The 21,981-nt window shown below is 38.1% G+C and overlaps 1 protein-coding gene across 5 annotated transcripts in view; it reads right to left on the bottom strand.

Moving 5' to 3' along the window:
- Nucleotides 1–21,981, bottom strand: part of ATF2 (activating transcription factor 2) — an 84,945-nt gene that overhangs the window by 58,836 nt on the left and 4,128 nt on the right. For 3 of the 5 annotated variants that reach the window (XM_059166981.1, XM_059166984.1, XM_059166985.1), the window contains exons 2-3: nucleotides 10,945–11,087; nucleotides 9,879–9,977 (exon numbers count right to left, since the gene is read on the bottom strand). The exons of 1 other annotated variant lie outside the window; for it this stretch is intronic. The gene's annotated coding sequence lies outside the window, so the exon portion shown is untranslated. The remainder of the gene's footprint in view (nucleotides 1–9,878; nucleotides 9,978–10,944; nucleotides 11,088–21,981) is intronic. One more of the 5 variants, XM_059166982.1, reaches the window with a different exon arrangement.

Here is a 21,981-nt window from a genome sequence, read left to right as displayed (position 1 = left end):
AAAATTCTACAGAAACCGATGAGTTTCTATTCAGATAAGGAAACTGGGTGGAGGAATAGACCTTAAATAATAATGGCCTGGTTCTTTTGTTGAAGTGCTTTTATATTTAGGACAGACAAAAATGTTAACACCAAATACCAAATTACCAAAATAACAAAATGTTACCACCAAGTCTTCCATAAGCAAATTACTAGTGTTTCTCTATCTGAAACATAATGTTTGTTTTATTTGCTTAGATTTTTACATTTTGGGAGGGAAAACACTTTTGTTCATTAAAAAATGGAATATTTTGTAATTTGTTGTTCCAGGTATTTCTATACCACAGAAAAATAATTTTTCTCATGAATTTACAGTTTCTGAATGAAGACAAGCATTTTATTTTTTATTTTTTTAGTTTTTTATTATTAACATATAATATATTATTTCCTCCAGGGGTACAGATCTATGAATCATCAGGCTTACACATTGCATAGCACTCACCACAACACATACCCTCCCCAGTATCCACAACCCAAACACCCTATCCCTACGCCCCCCCACCCCCAGCAAGGCTCAGTTTGTTTTGTGAGATTGAGTCTCTTACCGTCTGTCTCCCTCCCGATCCCATCCTGTTTCATTTTTCCCTTCCCTGCTCCCCACAACCTCCCGCAACCCCCCCCACCCTCCCTCTCAAATTTCTCCTATCAGAGAGATCTTATGATAACTGGAAGACAAGCAACAGGCATTTTAAAACTGAGGGAAGAACAGGCTTTATTGGGGCACCTGGGTGGCTCAGTCAGTTAAGCGTCTGCCTTCAGCTCATGATCCTGGGGGCCTAAGACTGAGTCTCACATCAGGCTCTCTCTTCAGCAGGCAGTCTACTTCTCCCTCTCCTTCTGCTGCTCCCACACTCCCCGACTTGTGTTCTCACTTACTCGACTCTCTCTTCCTCAAATAATAAAATCTTATAAAAAAAAATAGGTTTATTAATCAAATGCTGTCTTGATTTTTCTAAATGAGAAGACTGCTTTATTTTTTTATTTTTCTGTTTTATATTTTAAATTTCATTCTTTGCTCTCCATTCTTTGACTTATAGTCCAGATTATAATTAGATTTTTTTTTATTTCTTTTCAGCGTAACAGAATTCATTGTTTATGCACCACACCCAGTGCTCCATGCCGTATATGCCCTCCATAATAGCCACCACCTGGCTCCCCCAACCTCCCACCCCCCGCCTCTTCAAAACCTTAAAATTGTTTTTCAAGAATCCATAGTCTCTCATGGTTCACCTCCCCTTCCAATTTCCCTCAACTCCCTTCTCCTCTCCATCTCCCTATGTCCTCCATGTTATTTGTTATGCTACACAAATAAGTGAAACCATATGATAATTGACTCTCTCTGCTTGACTTATTTCACTCAGCATAATCTCTTCCATTCCTGTCCATGTTGCTACAAAAGTTGGGTATTCATCCTTTCTGATGGAGGCATAATACTCCATAGTGTTTATGGACCACATCTTCCTTATCCATTCGTCCGTTGAAGGGCATCTTGGTTCTTTCCATAGTTTGGCGACCGTGGCCATTGCTGCTATAAACATTGGGGTACAGATGGCCCTTCTTTTCACGACATCTGTATCTTTGGGGTAAATACCCAGTAGTACAATTAAGACTGCTTTATTTTTAACACTAAACATGGGAGCTGTTTCTTAGCAACTTGTTTGGAAAAATTCATGTCATATTGTGTATTAGAATGCCCAATCCTGTGTACGAAACAGATTTGGTCTTTGTCTTCTTTAAATTTCCCTACTTTATAGCTGTGGTTGTACTTTAAAAAAATAAATATACTACATTATTTCATATCTTTAAAAAAAATGTTTAAATGTGATTTTCAGAACAGTGCAAATGATTAAAAATTAAATGTGAAAATACTACGACCTAAATGAACTTTAAAAAAAGTTATTTATTTATTTGAGAGAGAGAGAGAGAGAACCCAAAAGTGGGAAGGGCAGAAAAGGGAGGGAGAATCTCAGGCACTCTATGCTGAGCACAGATTCCACCACCCTGTGATCATGACCTGAGCAGAAATTAAGAGTTGGACGCTTAACCAACTGTGCCACCCAGGTACCCCAACCTAAATAAATTCTAATGTCACAACCATTTTACTTTGATGATGTGGCTTTAATTTGGTACACTTTTTTTATTTTTTTAAAGATTTTATTTATTTATTTATTTGACAGAGAGAGAGAGATCACAAGTAGGCAGAGAGGCAGGCAGAGAGAGAGGAGGAAGCAGGCTCCCCGCTGAGCAGAGAGCCCGATGCAGGGCTCGATCCCAGGACCCCGGGACCATGACCTGAGCTGAAAGCAGAGGCTTTAACCCACTGAGCCACCCAGGCGCCCCTAATTTGGTACACTTTTAAAAGAATATTTTGTGTTTGTAATAATCTTTGATAAGCTTAGAAGTAAAATTTCTACCTAACCTTCACAAATGAGGTACCAAAGGGCAACTTACTCAAGGTTAAAAAAATGGGTCAAGAACATTTTTAATGTTGGGGCGCCTGGGTGGCTCAGTGGGTTAAGCTGCTGCCTTCGGCTCAGGTCATGATCTCAGGGTCCCGGGATGGAGTCCGGCATCAGGCTCTCTGCTCAGCAAGGAACCTGCTTCCCTCCCTCCCTCTCTCTCTGCCTGCCTCTCCATCTACTGTCAAATAAATAAATAAAATCTTTAAAAAAAAAAAAAAAAAGAACATTTTTAATGTTATATTGTGCCTGCCAGCTGGTATGCCTTGCTATACACTATGTATATCAACTAGCTATTCTATGACTACCAACCATATAGAAACTTTATGTAACTTTATGTAAACCACATCTAAAAGAAAAGTAGCATTAAAATAAATAAATAAAATAAAATAAAATAAATAGGGGCACCCGGGTGGCTCAGTGGGTTAAAGCCTCTGCTTTTGGCTCAGGTCATGATCCCAGGGTCCTGGGATCGAGCCCCACACATCAGGCTCTCTGCCCAGCAGGGAGCCTGCTTCCCTTCCTCTCTCTCTACCTAACTCTCTGCCTACTTGTGATCTCTGTCAAATAAAAATAAAAATAAAAAACCTTTAAAAAATAAATAAATAAATAAATAAAAGTAGTGTAGAAAGACCCTTTAGGACTTTTAGAACCATTCAACAGATCTACTATCAAATAAAATCATACATATGAGATGCCTATAAGAAAATAGTAAAGAAGAACATTTCAAGGAAAAATGAATTGAAGAAAATGGGAGAAATTAACTAGCAAACCATTTCTTATAACTTAAAATACAAAAATCAAGCCTCCATAAAAAGCATATATAAGGACGTCCTAATGAAAAGCAGCTTAGACAGGCTATTGGGAAGCAGACAGTCCAGAGTGTCATAGCTGAGGCAGAGAGAGAAAACTGTCCGTGGATATAGAGAGTAGCTGGGGAAGTAGGAGGAGGCAACCATATGAGGTGAGTGACAGAAGTGGTATCAGTCCAGCATAGTATACCAGGGCCCAAGATGGAGAACATCTACATAATGAGGAGGAGTGGGCACGGTAGCAACAGGTGATTCATTATACACACACATAGAGATTGACAGAATACACAGATATATCAAGGATGTAATGGGTAAAGGTAAATTCACACTAGAAGTGAAGGTAATTATACAGAATGAATCTCGGTAATCAGATGAAAATTGGAGATATTGGTGTGAATTCCTAACTTTCAAAAGAGATATAAAGGTACAGCAACAGAGATATGAAGGTATAGATGATAATATGTACATATATATCTGCATATATGTTCATATATTTCCCTAGCTGTGTCTACTGAGGGCCTGAGAACATGGATACCCTCAAAGCAATACATCTACAAGGCACCCAGATCTTAATGTCTAAATACCATCCTTTACCGAAAGGAACCTGGACTCCTTTAAGAATTGTCTGGTTCCAGGGCTAGGGTAGGGCAAATACAGGATGGACCTTGAATATCTTTTGCAAGAAAATAAAGAAGGACTTGGTTATGAATTTGGCTATAACATAGTCAAATCTGAAACAACTGCAGAATCAAAATAAATAATGACAGTAATGGATCATATCGTGAATAAAATAGGATTCTATTAATCCACACCAATATAAAAGAATAAATTCAACATTCGATAAGACAGAACATTTATATCCTCCAAAATATCTCCTGATAAAATATATTTTAATTACAAAACTCTGGCAAGTATCAACTTACTCAAATGATTCAAGTTAACAAAATCAGAAATAAGGAAAACCAGTATCATGTCCTCCAACAGGATGCTCAGCATCACTTCTATGAAGTAATGTCAAAAACATAAAAAACCGGAATCTAATCATGTAAAATATTACACAACCCCAAATTGAGGTAAACACTTCAAAATAACTAGTCTTTCATCTTCTAAGGTGCTCAAGTCATCAAACCCATGAAAAGACTGAAGAACTATTTCAGATTAAAAAAGATGAGTGACATGACAACTAACTCCAATGTGAATTCTAGACAAAATTTTTTTGCTATAAAAGGACATTATTGGAACAACTGGCAAAATTTAAATGTGATTTGCAGATTAGATGATAGCAATATATCAATGTTAACTTACTGATTCTCAGGGCTGTATTGTGTAGGAAAATGTCTTATTGTAGAAAATAAAGTATTTGGTATAATGGGACATCTTGCTGGCAACTCACTCTTAAAAGCTCCTGAACTAAAAAATTAAAAATGGAAAAACTTACAGAAGGGGTTTAAATTATAGTTATTTGCGCTATAATAATGTACTATATACCCACTATATAATTAGTGTCATGTAGTGTTTAGGAGTAGTTATGAGAAAAATACTACAAAACGTGATTCTCTAACGATTCTCTGCTTGTTTCTGGTTTATAACTTTCATATTATGGGATGTGAAAGAGTAGAAAAATCACTTTTATACTGCAAGGTTAAGAGCAAAGAGAACCACGATGGAACAATTACCATACCTGAATAAAAACTCAGATGATATCAGACAATTATCTGTCGTATTAGTTCCTTTTTTTTAATATGGAATGTGTCAAAGCAAGATGATCCTTTAGGTCATTAATAACAGAATTCAAAATGGCATGGGAATAGTATCATTCAAATGATTCAGCTGATAAAAATACCTGGCTTTTCTTTAATCTCCATCAAAAACAAGAAAGAAAGAAACCAACTTACTTCATAGAAGATAGGGTGGGTAAATGAAGCTTTAAAAATGGGAAGGAGAAGGATGCTTGACTGGCTCGGTCAATGAACATGTGACTCTTGGCCTTAGGATTGTGAGTCTGAGCCCTATGTCAGGTGGAGATTACTTAAAAACAAAATCTTTAAAAAAATGGTAGGGAGCAAGTCAATTTCTGGTGATTAAGTTCAAAAATTTCTAGCGTCTTTTTTTAATTAAAAAAATATTTTAAGTTTTTTTAATTTAAGTGATCTCTACACCCTACATGGGCTCGAATTCACAAGTCCGAGATCAATAGCTGAATGCTCTTCTGACTGGGCCAGTCAGGCACCCAAAAATCTGTGGATTCTAAAATGTTAATTTTACTGATCCTCTAGTTAGCCGCAGGACTATAAATGTTATAATTTCTTATTGTAAAAGCATTTACTCAAGTTTCAAAGCAGGTTTCTAAAATATGGATAATACTAGATGATAGGTACAATGCATAGCATTCCCCAAAATTTCTAATACAACTACTTTATAAAATGCATTTGGAAAATATCTGCCTATTTTGTACCTTATGCCATATTAAGAATAAGAGATATGGTGTTGCCCTCAAAATCAGATTAGTAAGGACAAACAAGTATAATTCAGTGATATACATATAATAATAAAGATATACACAGGCACTATGTGAACATGGGAGATTAAGAATATGGAGCTGGTCATCTCTCCTCAGCAACACTCTCCTTGGGAGACCCAGATTACCAGTGAAGGGCAATCCTGTAATATCCCAGACCCTAACATACTTGCCTCAGGTGAACCAGGGAAGACACCTCTGCAAAGCCAATCAGATTACCTCTTCCAGAAAATTTGTAAAAAGAAAAAAAATCAGCCAAACAGAGGTGGGCAGCAGAGATTCCAAATCATACTCCAGACTGGTAGACATTTACTATCATATTCATACTGTTAGGAAATTAATGAAACCCAGAAGAGGGTAGGCACAGAAAAACAGAGATGAGAAACCACGCAGCCAAGAAGGAAAGTAGTTTCTGTAATGCCTGGCTATGCTTTCTGTGACTGAATCATGCAAGTCTTCTGTATTCTGAGTATGAGCCCTTTTAAAAAAACAAAAACAAAAACAAAAACAAAAAAACCTGAATTCATTTGGTTAAGTTTCTAACCCCTAACTAAGAAAAGTACATGGCCAAATGTGGAGAGAGGGTCTGGGAAGGCTACTACTGAAGATGTAGTGCCTGAGTACAGTCTCAACGGTAGAGGCATCAGGTAGCGAGGAATGATGTTTTCAGCAGAGAAGACAGCAAAAGTGTAGAATCACAATGAAGCAGAGTACACTGAGGGATCTTTAGGAATTTCTGATGGCTGAAGCATGTGTATATAAGGTTGAAGGGAATAGAGATAAGGCCAGAAAGAGAAGCAAATCCTGGCAAGGAGTTTGGATTCCACCCTCACCACCCCCATCCCACTGCCACTCGGAGGTTATAAATATAGGCCTGTGCCAAAATGTTGAGCTAAGCAAGTTTTTCACATTTTTAAATGGGCGGGGGTGGCAGGAGAATAAGCAACAGAGACCATATGTGACCCCTATAAAGTCTAAAATATCCATTATCTGGCCCTTTAAAGAATAAGTGTGCTTTATTCTGCTGTAAAAAAATGTAAAGATTTTATGATGATAAACTAGATAATCAAAGGGGAATTTCTGCAAGATCTAACAGAAGTATGGAGGATGGATTAAAGGGCAACACTATGCATAAGAAAGTCAGTACAAACTACTGCTAAATTCAGAAAAGAGAATGATGACTTGCACACCAGCAGTACCCATCAAAATGAGAGGAAAGGATCAGTTATAGAAAGAAATGTTTAGGATAAGGCCTCAAATCCATAATACTGCCTCCAGACCATTGCATATGGACTGGCCCCTGCCTTCTAGCCCAGTCTTATGCTACTCCTTAATCCCTTGGCTCTAGTTTCATACAGACTTTTAATCTGCTCTATCTCAGTCTAGAATGTGCTCATTTACCACCTACCCATCTTAGTAACTGCTCACCCTCCATTTACTCTCTCTACCCTGAAATTCAGATCACTCATTTACTTAGTCATTTAGTCAATAAATATTTATTGAGTACATGTAGGAAGACAGAAATTGTGCTGCACTTAAGGGTACAATGATACAGACACAGTCCCTGCCCTCATGGAATCTACATTTTTTCAAAAAAGATTTATTTACTTTTGAGGGGGTGGGAACACACACATGTAGGGGGAAGGGCACAGGGAGAGAGGGAGGGAGGAAGAAAAAGTCTCGGGGGGGTTGGGGGAAGAGGAAGAAGCAGACTCCCCACTGAGTGCAGAGCCTGACACAGGGCTCGATCTCGTAACCCTGAGAGCATGACCTGAGCTGAAATCAAAAGTTGAACACTTGGGGCACCTGGGTGGCTCAGTGGGTTAAAGCCTCTGCCTTCAGCTCAGGTCATGATCCCAGGGTCCTGGGATCGAGCCCCACATCGGGCTCTTTGCTCAGCGGGGAGCCGGCTTCCTCCTCTCTCTCTGCCTACTTGTGATCTCTGTCAAATAAATAAATAAAATCTTAAAAAAAAAAAAAAAAAGTTGACCACTTAACTGACTGAGCCACCCAGGTGCCCCTGGAATTACATTTTATGGAAATCAATTCTAACCAAATGAGGATTTGAACATTTAAGTTGGTCAAGTAGCTCAAAAATTATTTAACATATATATATTATATATATATCAGTGTGCAAGAAAAAGTTTGCCTTACTTTCCTCCTTAAAGTTTCCTGCTTAAAAATTACCTTTTCAAGGGGCACCTGGGTGGCTCAGTGGATTAAAGCCTCTGCCTTCGGCTCAGGTCATGATCCCAGAGTCCTGGGATCAAGCCCCGAATCAGGCTCTCTGCTCAGCAGGGAGCCTGCTTCCTTCTCTCTCTCTGCCTGCTTCTCTGCCTACTTGTGATCTCCCTCTGTCAAATAAATAAATCTTTAAAAAAAAATTACTTAAAAAAATTATTTTTCAAATACATTATACATATATATTTATTTTCTAAATTTTGTGCAAATTAGCTGTACATTTACACATGGTTTCTCTTTTGATCTGAACCTTCAGATTCAGATGTAACAGCACAGGCCAATCAATCTGCTTGTATATCTTGATATATCTGACAAAGTCTATCACTAGATTACCATGTTTTGAAAGATTTTGTATGCCAGATCACATTTAATTTACCAAAATTTTCCTTCCATTTTTAGAAGCTAAATCCCCAAACTATAAATGGCTTCCATTTTTAGAAGCTATATCCCCAAACTATAAATGGCTTAGAACGAGAAACCACTGCATTTTATAACTTTAACATCACCACACTCTGAAGATTTTCAATAAAGGTGTATTTGAGAGGGGCGCCTGGGTAGCTCAGTGTGTTAAGCCACTGCCTTCAGCTCAGGTCATGATCTCAGGGTCCTGGGATCGAGTCCCGCTTCGGGCTCTCTGCTCAGCGGGGAGCCTGCTTCTCTTCCTCTCTCTCTGCCTGCCTCTCTGCCTACTTGTGATCTCTCTCTATCAAATAAATAAATAAAATCTTAAAAAAAAAAAAAAGGTGTATTTGAGAACTGTATAACTTCCTATTAATATTTCTGATCAGTGTGAATAATCATGGAACTAAATTTTGTTGATTTAACTCAATACAAAAGCAAATAAATGTTGATATTTCAGTTACCATGTACAGCCTTCAAATGGGCAATACTTTTTATCCAAAATATTTTTGGACTACAGAAAATACTTCGGAGTATTGGGCTGGCTCAGTAGGTACAGCACGTGACTCTAGATCTTGGGGTCCTGAGTTTAAGCCCCATATTGGGCACTTAAAAAAAAGAAAGAAAGGATATACTTCAACGAGTAATCCTTTTTTTTTTTTTTTTTAAGATTTTATTTATTTATTTGACAGACAGAAATCACAAGTAGGCAGAGAGGCAGGCAGAGAGAGAGAGGAGGAAGCAGGCTCCCTGCTGAGCAGAGAGCCTGATTCGGGGCTTGATCCCAGGACTCTGGGATCATGACCTGAGCCTAAGACAGAGGCTTTAACCCACTGAGCCACCCAGGTGCCCCTCAAGGAGTAATTCTTGTTACTATCATGTATAAAATCCTAGAAGAATTGGGACCTTCATATGGGGGGATCCCTTTGCTATAGAGAATTCCCTAGTCAGGTTAAGTTTAGAAGGCTCTGAATTAAAATTAAACAATTTGGGACACCTGGGTAGCTCAGTCAGTTAAGTGTCTGCCTTCAGCTCAGATCACAATTCCAAGCTCCTAGGATCGAATCCCTCATCAGGCTCCTCGCTTAGTACAGAGCCTGCTTTTCCCTCTGTCTGCCTTTCTCCCTACTATGCTCCCTAACAAATACATAAAATCTTTCCAAAAAAAATTAAACAATTTAATGTTAAGTCTCTGTGTGCTTTTCTTTGTGGATATGCACTGTACCTCCAAAAGAACATTTCCAAATTTACTAAACCTCCAATTTTTTTTTTCCACTAAACACTATCAATATGGTAGGACACTAGCACCCTGAGGATACAATCTGGAAGCACCTGCTGAATTCAGTAATATTTGAGAGACAACTGGAAAATTAAAAAAATTTAAAAAACATTTTTACATTTTGCATCTTACCTTTCTAACTGGTGGGCCATGAGCTTTATTGACCGCTGCCAGGAATCGCTTAGCTCTAATCAAGTAAGCACTGCTTCTCAAGCTTCCATCTGAGTATCCCTAGGACAAAGGAGAGGTAGAAAAAAGACTGAACACCTTACTCTCTGAGATCTGAGGAAATAGGCTCATGCAGTTGAACTCTGACACAAAAATGTTTAAGTATTTACTTTAAAAATGTATGTCAAGTTTGTCTTTCATGCCATTATTTTCTGATATAAAAATTAAGGTTCCCTCTAAAAGTTTCAACGCTCCAGGAAGATGTTTATCCTGTGGTCACCTGTAACTCCTAGCAAAATGCTACCTAGAGGTGTAACAGCTTCAAAGATGGAAGTAGAGCAATGGAATCTTGGTGAAAGGAGAAAAATGTAGCTTTTTAATGGGGTGCAGGGGGTAGTCATACATAATAGGTGAAATGGCAGTGCTGAATCTGATCATCAAAATTCTGAGTGGAGATGATAACATTTGTTTTCTTTTCTTCCACTTTTTATTTAGAGATAAAAATTTCTTCTTGTGTCAGGGCTGTAGCATACCATCCAGGGGACCCAGTTCATATGCTTTTCATTTGTTAACAGCTTGAACCCAATCCAGCCTCTATCAGCTGGATTGGGTTCAGCTATGAGTGACAGAAAACTCAAAACAATGGCTTAAATGATTCAGAAGTTAATTTCTCTCACATAAAAGCACAGGTAATCCCAAATCATGATCATTAGGCTCCTTCTATTTTGTTGTTTTCCCATCCTCAATATGTGGTGTCCCCTTCATGGTTTAAAATAAGTGCTTAAGGTCTAACCATAACATCTGCTGATCAGATAGCAGGAAAGAGAATGAGATGAGCAATAGCCTGCTATTTCCAACAACTCACAGGAAACTTTTATTTACATTCCATACACCAGAATGTAACAGCTATACCAGGCTGAGAAATAAATTCTTAATTTCGTCATGTGCTTAGTTAAAAATTGGAGCATCTATAATAAAGAAAAAGAAGAAAATGAATACCAGTCAACATTTCTGTCATTATACACCTCACCTGAAAATGTAAGATGGTTGGATACCTTGTAGAAATGTCTTGGCAGTCCGCTGAAGGGAGCTTTCAAAAGCAGAAAGTCCTGCCAGTGGCCAAGGAGCAAGACCAGTGTTCATAAAGAACTTCTCTAAATATAAAAGGCCAATCTGTAGGTGACAAAGAAAAGAGAGAGAAATCTGAAGACCAGAATAACAATGCAAGAGCAAAGAAACAACCTAAGTAAGTTGTAGTTTGAGAGGATAAATTCACATATGCAGTCCACAAAACTCAGAAACGATTAACACAGGACCATTATGTAAGTAATGGAGTGCCCAAGCGGGTCTGGGTAAAAACCTGGCAGAAAACCAAGTTACCAATTCCATTAGAAAAAGGCAGTCATCCTGGAACAAGATTAAAAAGGAAAGCAGACTCTCCTCTACCATTATTTAAGGACTGAACTCTCATTATTAGGCTGTGTATGAACTTTGGAGATGTCCCTATTGCAGACTATTGAAAAGAAGGAATGCACTTTACCTTGAATAAGGCTGCTGAAACAGTCTTCATGTTTAAAACTCTGATGAGAATACTAGACGCTGGAAAACTCTCATTTCAAAGCTGGCATCAAAATTCTGTTTTACAGACTGTTCCTTTAAGGAAAAGGGACCTGAAGGGGATATTTAGCTATACAAATGTAAAATAAGGACTATAAATGGAGCAGCAGTTCAAAGGACAAATGTCTCTGTGTAAAGGTTCATATTTTCTAGGCAGAGATAAATTTCTGCAATTGTTTTTCAGGGAAATGTGTATTTTTAAGTAGGGCTTCAGATTTTCCTACAGAGTGTTGTGTTCTTATTTTAGCAGTTGCTCACAAAAGACCAGGAACTAACACCCTAGAAAACAGCAAGATGGACTTCTGGTCTTCACTTCAAGAGAAAGGCAAGAAGATTAAGCTAGCAAGCTATACCTGGCCTGGCCTATACAGCTTATGTTTTATGCATGCAGTGTTAAGATTAATGACTCTGAAACATATTAAACAGTACTTTTTTTTGGTAACTTGAAACACACAGATGTAAAGACCTCTCTTTTACCACTGCAACCCTACCCTAGTTACTGTATATGTTTTTCTTATACAGGTGTATCTTATTTTATTGAGCTTCACTTTACTATGCCTCACAGACAGTTCATTTTTTATAAACTGAAGGTTTTTGGCAGTCTTCACTGCATGGAACAATTCTATTGGTGCCATTTTTTTCCAGCAGCATTTGCTCACTTCATGCCTTTGTGTCTCCTTTTGGTAATTCTTGCACATTTCAAGCTTCTTCACTCTTACTATATTTGTTATGGTGACTTGTGATCAGTGATCTTTGATGTTACTATTACAATTGCTTCAGGGTGCCAGGGACTACACCCACATAAGACAGCAAACTTAACTGGTAAGTGTTCTGTAAATTCTAACTGTTCCACTTACCAGCTCCTCCATCTCTCTCCCTCTCTTTCTGCTTCCCTGTGTTGTCTTGAGACACAACAGTATTGAAACTAGACCAATTAATGACCCTACAATGGCCTCTAAATGTTCAAGGGAAAGGAAGAGGGGCACGTCTCTCACATTAAACCAAAAACTGGAAATGATTATGTTTAGTGAGGAAGGCATGTTGAAAGCCGAGACAGGCCAAAATCTAGGCCTCTTGGACCAAACAGGTAGCCAAGCTGTGAATGCAAAGGTAAACTTCTTGATGGAAATCAAAAGTGCTATTTTAGCGAACATGCAAAAGATAAATGCAACAGCCTTACAACTGAAACTTTTAGTGGTCTGAATAGATCAAACTAGCTACAACATTCCTTTGAACTAAAACCTAATCCAGACTAAGGCCCTAACTCTCCTTAATTTTAAGAAGGCTGAGAGAAGGAGGAAGCTGCAGAAGAAAAGTTGGAAGCTGGCAGAGTTGGTTCATGAGGTATAAGTAAAGAAGCCACCTTCAGAACATAAAAGTGTAAGATAAGGGGGCACCTGGCTAGCTCCATCAGTAGAGCATGCAACTCTTGATGTTGGGGTCTTGAGCTCGAGTCCCACAGTGGGTGTAGAGATTACTTAAAAAATTTTTTTTTAAAAAGTAGAAGGTGGGGGGACGCCTGGGTGGCTTAGTTGGTTGGACGACTGCCTTCGGCTCAGGTCATGATCCCGGGGTCTCCAGATCAAGTCCCGCATTGGGCTCCCAGCTCCACGGGGAGTCCGCTTCTCTCTCTGACCTTTTCCTCACTCATGCTCTCTCTCTCACTGTCTCTCTCTCAAATAAGTAAATAAAATCTTAAAAAAAAAAAAAATTTAAAAAAAAAGTAGAAGGTGGGGATGCCTGGGTGACTCAGTAGGTTAAAGCCTCTGCCTTCGGCTCAGGTTGTGAGCCCCACATCAGGTTCTCTGCTCAGCTGGGAGGCTGCTTCCCCCTCTCTCTCTCTGCCTGCCTCTCCGTCTACCTGCCTGCCTCTCCGTCTACTTGTGATCTCTGCCAAATAAATAAAATCTTAATAAATAAATAAATAAATAAAAAGTAGAAGGTGGGGATGCCTGGGTAGCTCAGCTGGTTAAAGTGTCTGCCTTGGCTCAGGTCCTGATCCCAGGGTCCTGGGATAGAGTCCTGCATCAGGCTCCTTGCTCAGCAGAGAGCCTGTTTCTCCCTCTGCCTGCTGCTCCTGCTGCTTGTTTTCTCCCTCCCTCCCTCTCTCTCTCTCTCTCTCTCTGAAAAATAAATAAAATCTTTAAAAAGTAGAAGGTGAAGGAGCAAGTGCTAATACAGAAACTGCAAGGGCGCCTGGGTGGCTCAGTCAGTTAAGCGGCTGCCTTTGGCTCAGGTCATGATCCCAGGGTCCTGGGATCAAACCTCACATCAGGCTCCCTGCTCAGCAGGGAGTCTGCTTCTCCCTCTCCCTGCCGCTCTACCTACCTGTGCTCTTTATCTCTCTGTTGAATAAATAATAATTTAAAAAAATCTTTAAAAAAAAATACAGAAACTGCAACAAGTTATATAGAATATCTAGCTAAGATCATTAGTGAAGGGGACTACACTAAACAAAAGATTTTTAATGTAGATGAAACAGCCTTAGATTGGAAGAAAATGCCATCCAGGGCTTTTATAGCTCGAAAAAAGTTCATGTCTGGTTTCAAAGCTTCAAAGAACAGTCTCTCTTGTTGGGGGCTAATACAGCTGGTAACTTTAAGTTGCAGCCAATGCTCCTGATCATTCTGAAAATCTTAGGGCCCTTAACAATTACACTCAATCTACTCTGCCTGTGCTCTATAAATGGAACAAATTCTGGATGACAGCACATGTTTTCAACATAGTTTACTGAATATTTTAAGCCCTCTGTTGAGAACTGCTGCTCCGAAAAAAAGATTCCTTTCAAAATGTTACTGTTCCTTGACAATGCACCTGACACGCAAAACGCTTAAGAGATGTGTAACAAGATTAGTGTTTTCTTGCCTACTAAACATATCTGTTCTGCTGCACATGAATCAAGGAGTAATTCTTTCGAGTCTTATTTAAGAAATACATTTTTTATAAAAATGTAGCTACTAGAGATAGTGATTCTTCTGATGGATCTAGACAAAGAAAATTGAAAACCTTCTAGAAAAGACCGACCATTCTAGATTCCGTTAACAGCATTTGTGATTCATGGGAAGCGGTCAAAATATCAACATTAACAGAGGAGTTTGGAAGAAGCTGACTCCAACTCTCACGATGATTTTGAGGGGTTCAAGACTTCAGGGAAGGAATTAACTACACATGTGGTGGAAACAGCAAGAGAACTAGAAGTGAGCCTAAAGATGTGACTGAACTGTTTTAATCTCATGATAAAACTTGAACAAATGAGGAGCTGCTCTTTATGCATGAGCAAAGAAAGTGATTTTCTTGAGATGGAATCTACTCCTGGTAAAGACGTTATGAAGATTATTGAAATGATGACAAAGAATTTGGAGTATTACATAAAATTAGTTGAAAAAGCAGTGACTGGGTTTGAGAGGACTAACTCCAACTCTGAAAGTTCCTCCGTGGGTAAACTTCATTGATGTTTTACTTAAAGAAATGGCCATAGGGGCGCCTGGGTGGCTCAGTGGGTTAAAGCCTCTGCCTTCCGCTCGGGTCATGATCTCAGGGTCCTGGGATCGAGCCCCGCATTGGGCTCTCTGCTCAGCAGGGAGCCTGCCTCCCCGCCTCTCTCTGCCTGCCTCTCTGCCTACTTGTGATTTCTGTCTGTCAAATAAATAAATAAAACCTTAAAAAAAAAAAAAAGAAAAAAGAAATGGCCATAGCCACCCCACCTTCAGCAACCACCACCCCTCATCAGTGAACAGCCACCATGGGCAAAACCCTACACCAGCTAAAAGATTACAACTGGCTGAAAGCTCAGATGATCGTTGGCTTTTCTTTTAGCAAAAAAAGTATTTTTAAATTAAGGCATGTAAATGAAAAAAAAATAATACTAGCACACACTTAATAGACTACAGCATAGTGAAAACAAAAATTTTATATGCACTAGGAAACCAAAAAATCTATCTGACTTGCTTTACTGTGGTCGTGTGGAACCTAACCTACCATATCTCGGGTATGCCTATATTTGGATATAATTGACCTATGGTTAAGGGGAATGGGCTCTGCTGAAGGAGGCAAACACTGCTAATGGTAAATATTCTGGGAAGCAGATATTGTGTCAAAAAACAAGGTTCAAAAAGTAGATATTCATGTGAGAAAGGAACGAAGTCTCTCTTGACATGGACTCAGAAGACTCTCTGGGCTTCTGGCCTTGTGGGAGGATAGGGTCTAGGCAGGAAGAGGATAGTCTTTTCAAGGTAGTATTCAAACAGGTTTATGTAATACTGAATATACACTAATGCATTCCAAGGGACACCTGAGAAGGATAAATTGTAAGAAAATTTCCTATCTGTATTTCCCTATGTTTTCTTTCCTAAAAATAATCTACTTTCCCTAAATCCTCATCCTTCCACAGTTCAAAAGAAACTCCCACTCCCATCCATACCAAATTTCATTACCATGCATTGCCCCAGGTTGTAAAACCTCCACAGAAAAATCCCCACAGGGGATTATTTAAAAAGTGTCTTAAAGCCTACCTTAATTCAGGCACCATTAAACCTCAGGTTTGTGTCTTTGCCTGTCTTATATTTCTGCTAAAGCACTGTTCTTAAGGAATGGCATTTTGCCCTGTGTTTAGGAATGTTCTGAATTCATATATATTGTTTAGCATGATGACAGGAAAATAAAAACTTTTCATTTAATGACTGCTTCTTCCATTCTCAAAATATTGTTCAAAAATACACTGTCCCAAGAGAGCTCCATGAAAAGAAATCAATAAACTTAAAATCTAAGTTCAATTTATTACATTTATTGCAGAGAGGTATGAAAAGGTATCAATACTTTAAAACATTAAAATCCGCTGGATTCAAATAAAATTATGTTGAGAAGTGGAAGTTAAATAGATGGTCAATAAGAGGAATCATGAAAATTTCCAACTTTTAAAGATTAATTCTAGTGTTTTTTAAAAACTTTGTTGTTTTTTTTTTTATGTTTTTTCAAATCGCTACTGACATTAGGTACTTACAAAAAATAGTGTCAGTATCTAGAAAAGCCAGAAATTGTGCTTTCTTTCAACTTTTTAAACCTAAGATGAAAACTTCTAAGATTTAACTTAGAAATGTGCAAGGGCACAAAGTTTATCAAATTTCTTTTCAGGAGCACATGAATCTAATAGGTAGAATGGTCCCACAAAGTAGTCCACACCCAAATCCCAGGAAACGATGAATAGTTATATTACATTACAAAATGGACTCTGAAGACGCAAAAAGATAACAACTCCTAAAACAGGAAGATTATTCTGGGTTATTCAGGTGGCCCAATCCAGGAGCCCCTAAGAACAGAAAACTTTCTGTCTGAATTCTGAGAGATTTAGTAGTAGCATAAGTCACAAAAACTTGTCTTGCCATCATCACTGGAGGGGACAGGACTGAAAGCCTTTCAGCTTTTTTTTTTTTTTAAGATTCTATTTATTTGACAGAAAGATGGGGAGCACCAGTAGGCAGAGCAGCAGGCAGAGGGAGAAGCAGGCTCCCCACTGAGCAGGGAGCCTGATGAGGGACTCGGTCCCAGGAGCCTGGGATCAGTACCTGAGCCACCTGAGCCCAACACTGATGCTTAACCCACTGAGCAACCCAGGACTCCCAGCTTTTCAGCTTCTAAGAGCAAATACCAACTCTGGTTTTCAGTCCACAAGGAAGGAGTCTGCATTTAGCCAAGAATCTGAATGAACCTGGAAGTGGATTTTCCCTCCAGACACTCTAGCATGAATACAGCTCAGCCAACTAATTAATTTTGGATTTGTAAGACCCTAAGCAGAAGACCCAGCTGAGCCCACCTGGACTTCTGACCTACAAAAACTGTGAGATAAATCTGTGTTGTTTTAAGATGCAAAATATGTGGTAATTTGTGATGCAGGAAGAGGAAATTAAAAGAGTGAGTAAAAATGTTAATAAGTAAGGCACCCAGGAGGGTAGGCTTGTGTCACAAGGCTTCAGGGGCAGCAATAACTTATATACACACATAACTCTGCGTTTTAATTTTCTTCCTCTATCTTGGTCAAGAGCCACAAAATGCAAAAAGTGATCCTAGAGCAATCCTGGGTCCTGGGAACATCACTATGGTCATAATAACAAAACTTGGAACCTAAGAGTTTGAAAACCTGTTAACTATGAGCTAGTAGGACTTTACTCCCTTTCAAGGTTAAGGTAACTCTGACTTTCTATATTAGAAAAATTTTAAATGGTATGAGTTCACTATGATCCTCAACATTAAGAAATAATACACCACTTTCAGTGTTGTTGAAAAGAATAAAGGGTGGGGCAACTGGGTGGTGAAGTCGTTAAGTGTCTGCCTTCAGGTCAGGTCATTGATCCCAGCATCCCAGGACTGAGCCCCACATAAGGGTACCCACTCAGCAGGCAGCCTGCTTCTCCCTCTCCACTCCCCCTGCTTGTTGTGTTCCCTTCTCTCGCTGTGTCTGTCTCTGTCAAATAAATATCTTAAAAAAAAAAAAAGATAATATATGCAAAATACATAGTATAGCGCATGATGCTTACAAGGTATCTATTAAGTTTATTACACATTCTGTATTTTACTTTGACATTAAATGTACATTTTCCTAATGCTTAATCAATCCTAATTACTACCTTCTTTAAAGCCCCAAACTGAGAACTACATGTTTAGTTTCACTTTTGAACAAAAGGCTTTAAGTCTTTAACCCATGAATTTGATGTTATCCCATAAGGTTATTTGATATATAACATTTAGTTCTATGTAAGGAAATCAAACACCTCAGAAGTGTGAAAAACAGAAGCCCAGCTTTAATGAGAAAAGCAGCTTTTAATTTTGCCCCACTTGCAGCAGACATGACAGATGTTCTTCACACATATCCCTAATTCCCAAGAGTATATAAGCGTTTTGACGAAATTCCTCAAAGTTGATGGCACACATAAGGAACACCTCAGACTTTTCCCAATATTGTATTCATGAAAGTATAAATATGTCAATATTGAGACCAACCCAATATATCAAAATATCCATTAATAAAAATATCAGTCTTTAAGTTAAACTTCATTTTTTAAAGTGAGTCTTAATTATTCCCAGACCTCTAATCCCTAGGTGATATAAGGTAAGCAAGTTCTAGTCTTATAGCCTAAAATCACAACAAAACATTAGAAATACACAAGTACAAGGGCACATGGGTGGCTCAGTTGGTTAGGTGTCTGATTCTTGGTTTCCGCTCAGGTCATGATTTCATGGGTAGTGGGATCCGCACTGTGTCGGATTCCGCGCTCAGCAGGGAGTCTGCTTGAGGATTGTCTCTTCCCCACCCCCTCTGCCCTCCCCTACCAAACATACACTCTCTCCCTCTCTAAAAATAAATAAATCTAGGGATACCTGAATGGCTCAGTTGGTTAAGTCTGCATTAAGCTCAGGTCACAATCCCAGGAGGGTTCTGGGATGGAGTCCTGCATCAGGGTCCTTGCTCAGCAGTGAACCTGCTTCTCCCTCTGCCTATCACTCCCCCTGCTTGTGCACATGCTCCATCTCTCTCTGACAAATAAAACCTTAAAAGAAGGAAATAATCTAAAAAAATCCCCACACAAATAAAAAGACCTTACAGATTAATGGTTATGAATATGAATAGTGCTGATCCAAGTTTTTACTAACATCCTTTTAGATTTGATAATCACATCTGTTATACAAAATACTGCCCACAGTATTATTTTTCTAAAGGTATATGTAAAAAAAAATGTACTTACCTATTATTATTTTTATTATAATTATATTCTTGTATCTTTATTATTGTATGCTTACTAAAAACTTTTGTAAAGGTATAAAGAAAATAGAAATTCACAGCTCACCAAGAATTACAGTAAGTCCTAGTTATCACTACTATTAAGAGGATATTAAGTGCTTGCTTAAGCAGCACATATACTAAAAAAGTGTATTGATACTAATTTCTCATTATGAAGAGAGCACAAATAAGATAGGGTATAGATTATGTATAATTCCTACTTCAACACCAGTAAACTCGTCTCTCACTCTTCCTCTCAAAGAATATCAAAATTAAGTGAGATATTACTAAAGGAATAACCCTCAATCCAACATCATGTCGATGATTAAAACCTTCCTTACAAATGATAAAAAGACACAAGTTACTCTCAACACTGTGATTGAGAACAGTTACATTAGTTGAATAATCAGTAAAGAATTAAAAAAAAAAACATTAGAAGAAGACATATAGACGGCCAACAGACATGTGAAAAGATGCTCATCATCACTTACTAGGCAAATGCTAATCAAAACTACAAGGTACCACCTCACACCCATTTTAGAAGGGCTAAAATCAACAACACAAGAAATAACGGGTGTTGGCAAGAATGTGGAGAAAAAGAACACCTGTGCATTGCTCGTGGGAATGCAAACTGGTACAGCCACTGTGGAAACCAGTATGCAGTTTCCTCAAAAAGCTAACAGAACTACGTTACGATCCAGCAATTGCACTACTGGGTATCTACCTAAAGAATACAAGAACACGAATTCAAAGAGATGCGTGCATCCTTATGTTTATAGTGGCATTATTTAAAGCGGAAGCATCCCAAGTGTCCACTGGCAAATAAATGGATAAAGATTATGTGATACACACACACACAGAAGAATATAAAACAAAATAAAAACAAAATAAAAAACAATGAAAATAAAATAAAAAACAATGAAATCCTGCCATTTGCAATGACATGGATGGAACTACAGAGTATTATGCTAAGTGAAAGAAGTCAGAGAAAGATGAATACCATATGATTTACCTGTGTGTGGAATTTAAGAAACAAAACAAGAGGGGGAAAATGAGAGAGACAAACCAAGAAACAGACTCTTAATTACAGAAAAATGACAGTTACCAGAGAACAGGCGAGGAGTGGAGGAGATAGACTAAGCAGGTGATGGGGATTAAGGAATGCACTTGTAGTGATGAGTGCAGGGTTATAGATGGAAGTTCTGAATAGTGTATATTGTGCACCTGAAACTAATACTAGGTTAACTAACTAGAATTAAAATAAAAACTTAGATTAAAAAAAAAAGAACAAACATTAGAAATGTATTTTATTTAATCATCTCTTCCACTACGAAGAGGGAGGAATGAAAGGTTTCACTGAAATGTTTCTAGTGGAATAGAAAAAAAAACAGATTTTATGGAAATCATACTGTCACAATGTTATCTCAAAATACGAGCATGCTATACTACAGAAGTTTAATATAAGTTTAATATAAGAAAAGTCTGACTTGGGGACAAAGGGAACAAAAAATAGGAGACACTCTCTCACATGCATTTATGAAAATTCTAACACAGTAAGTTGCACCACAAAATATAAGTTCCTACAGAAAACTCAACTTTATGGCCAAAGCTACTAAAGAGATGATTAATGTCCTACCTTCAAGCTACACATCACATATACCTGGTGGGGCTTTGGTAGATGATTATTATTTCTGAATGTACTTTAACAATAATTACCACACCATATACTAAGTATTCATTAGTTAACTGAATACTAAGTATTCATTAACACTGCTTTAAGCATTTATATACACTAATTCTTTTTTTTTTTTAATATTTTTATTTATTTATTTGACAGACAGAGGTCACAAGTAGGCAGAGAGGCAGGCAGAGAGAGAAGGGGAAGCAGGCTCCCTGCTGAGCAGAGAGCCCGATGCGGGGCTCGATCCCAGGACCCTGGAATCATGAACTGAGCCAAAGGCAGAGCTTTAACCCACTGAGTCACCCAGGCGCCCCAATATATACACTAATTCTTTGAACAAAGCTATGAATTAAGTATTACCTTTAAAATTAAAGAAATTGAAGCACAGAGAAGATGATACAGATATTAAGATGATACAGATAGTAAGTGGCAGACCCATGACAGTCTGGCTCCTAATAAGTACCCTAAAACATTGATTATATGCATACTATGCACCAGAAGACAACACTTAAGGAAACAACTCAATCAGGCTATAACATACACATTCTTTATTTCAAGGATTACCTATTTGGAAATAAATGCCATTATGAATTTCAATAACTCATAAACCTATAGATTAAAACGTAGCTCTTATATCAAAGTAAACTAGCATAAAACACCCAACATGTAAACCATGTAAAACTACATCAAATTTAAGGATTACTGTTACTACACTGTCAAGTTCATTATGTCAAGTAACCTATATGAGAAATACTGAAATGAAGAAAATATAAAATATACATTATCTGTCCCAGCACCCAGATCACTGGTAAGCAAGTAACTTGAGACTGATATGGTCTACTAAACAAAACTGCTAAATAATGCAACTCATTCCCACTAATAATTCCTAATTATGCAATCCTACTTTATTAATCAGCACAATTCCGAAGTTGGTAAAATTATGATAAAGTTGGTGTACTCAGATTCTCCTGACAGTGTAGACTTGCTCTATCAACTCT

Source organism: Mustela lutreola, chromosome 3 (assembly GCF_030435805.1).
Source record: "Mustela lutreola isolate mMusLut2 chromosome 3, mMusLut2.pri, whole genome shotgun sequence".
Classification (NCBI taxonomy): domain Eukaryota; kingdom Metazoa; phylum Chordata; class Mammalia; order Carnivora; family Mustelidae; genus Mustela; species Mustela lutreola.
Note: the sequence above shows the minus strand (reverse complement) of the source record. Positions and strands in the feature narration are given on the sequence as shown.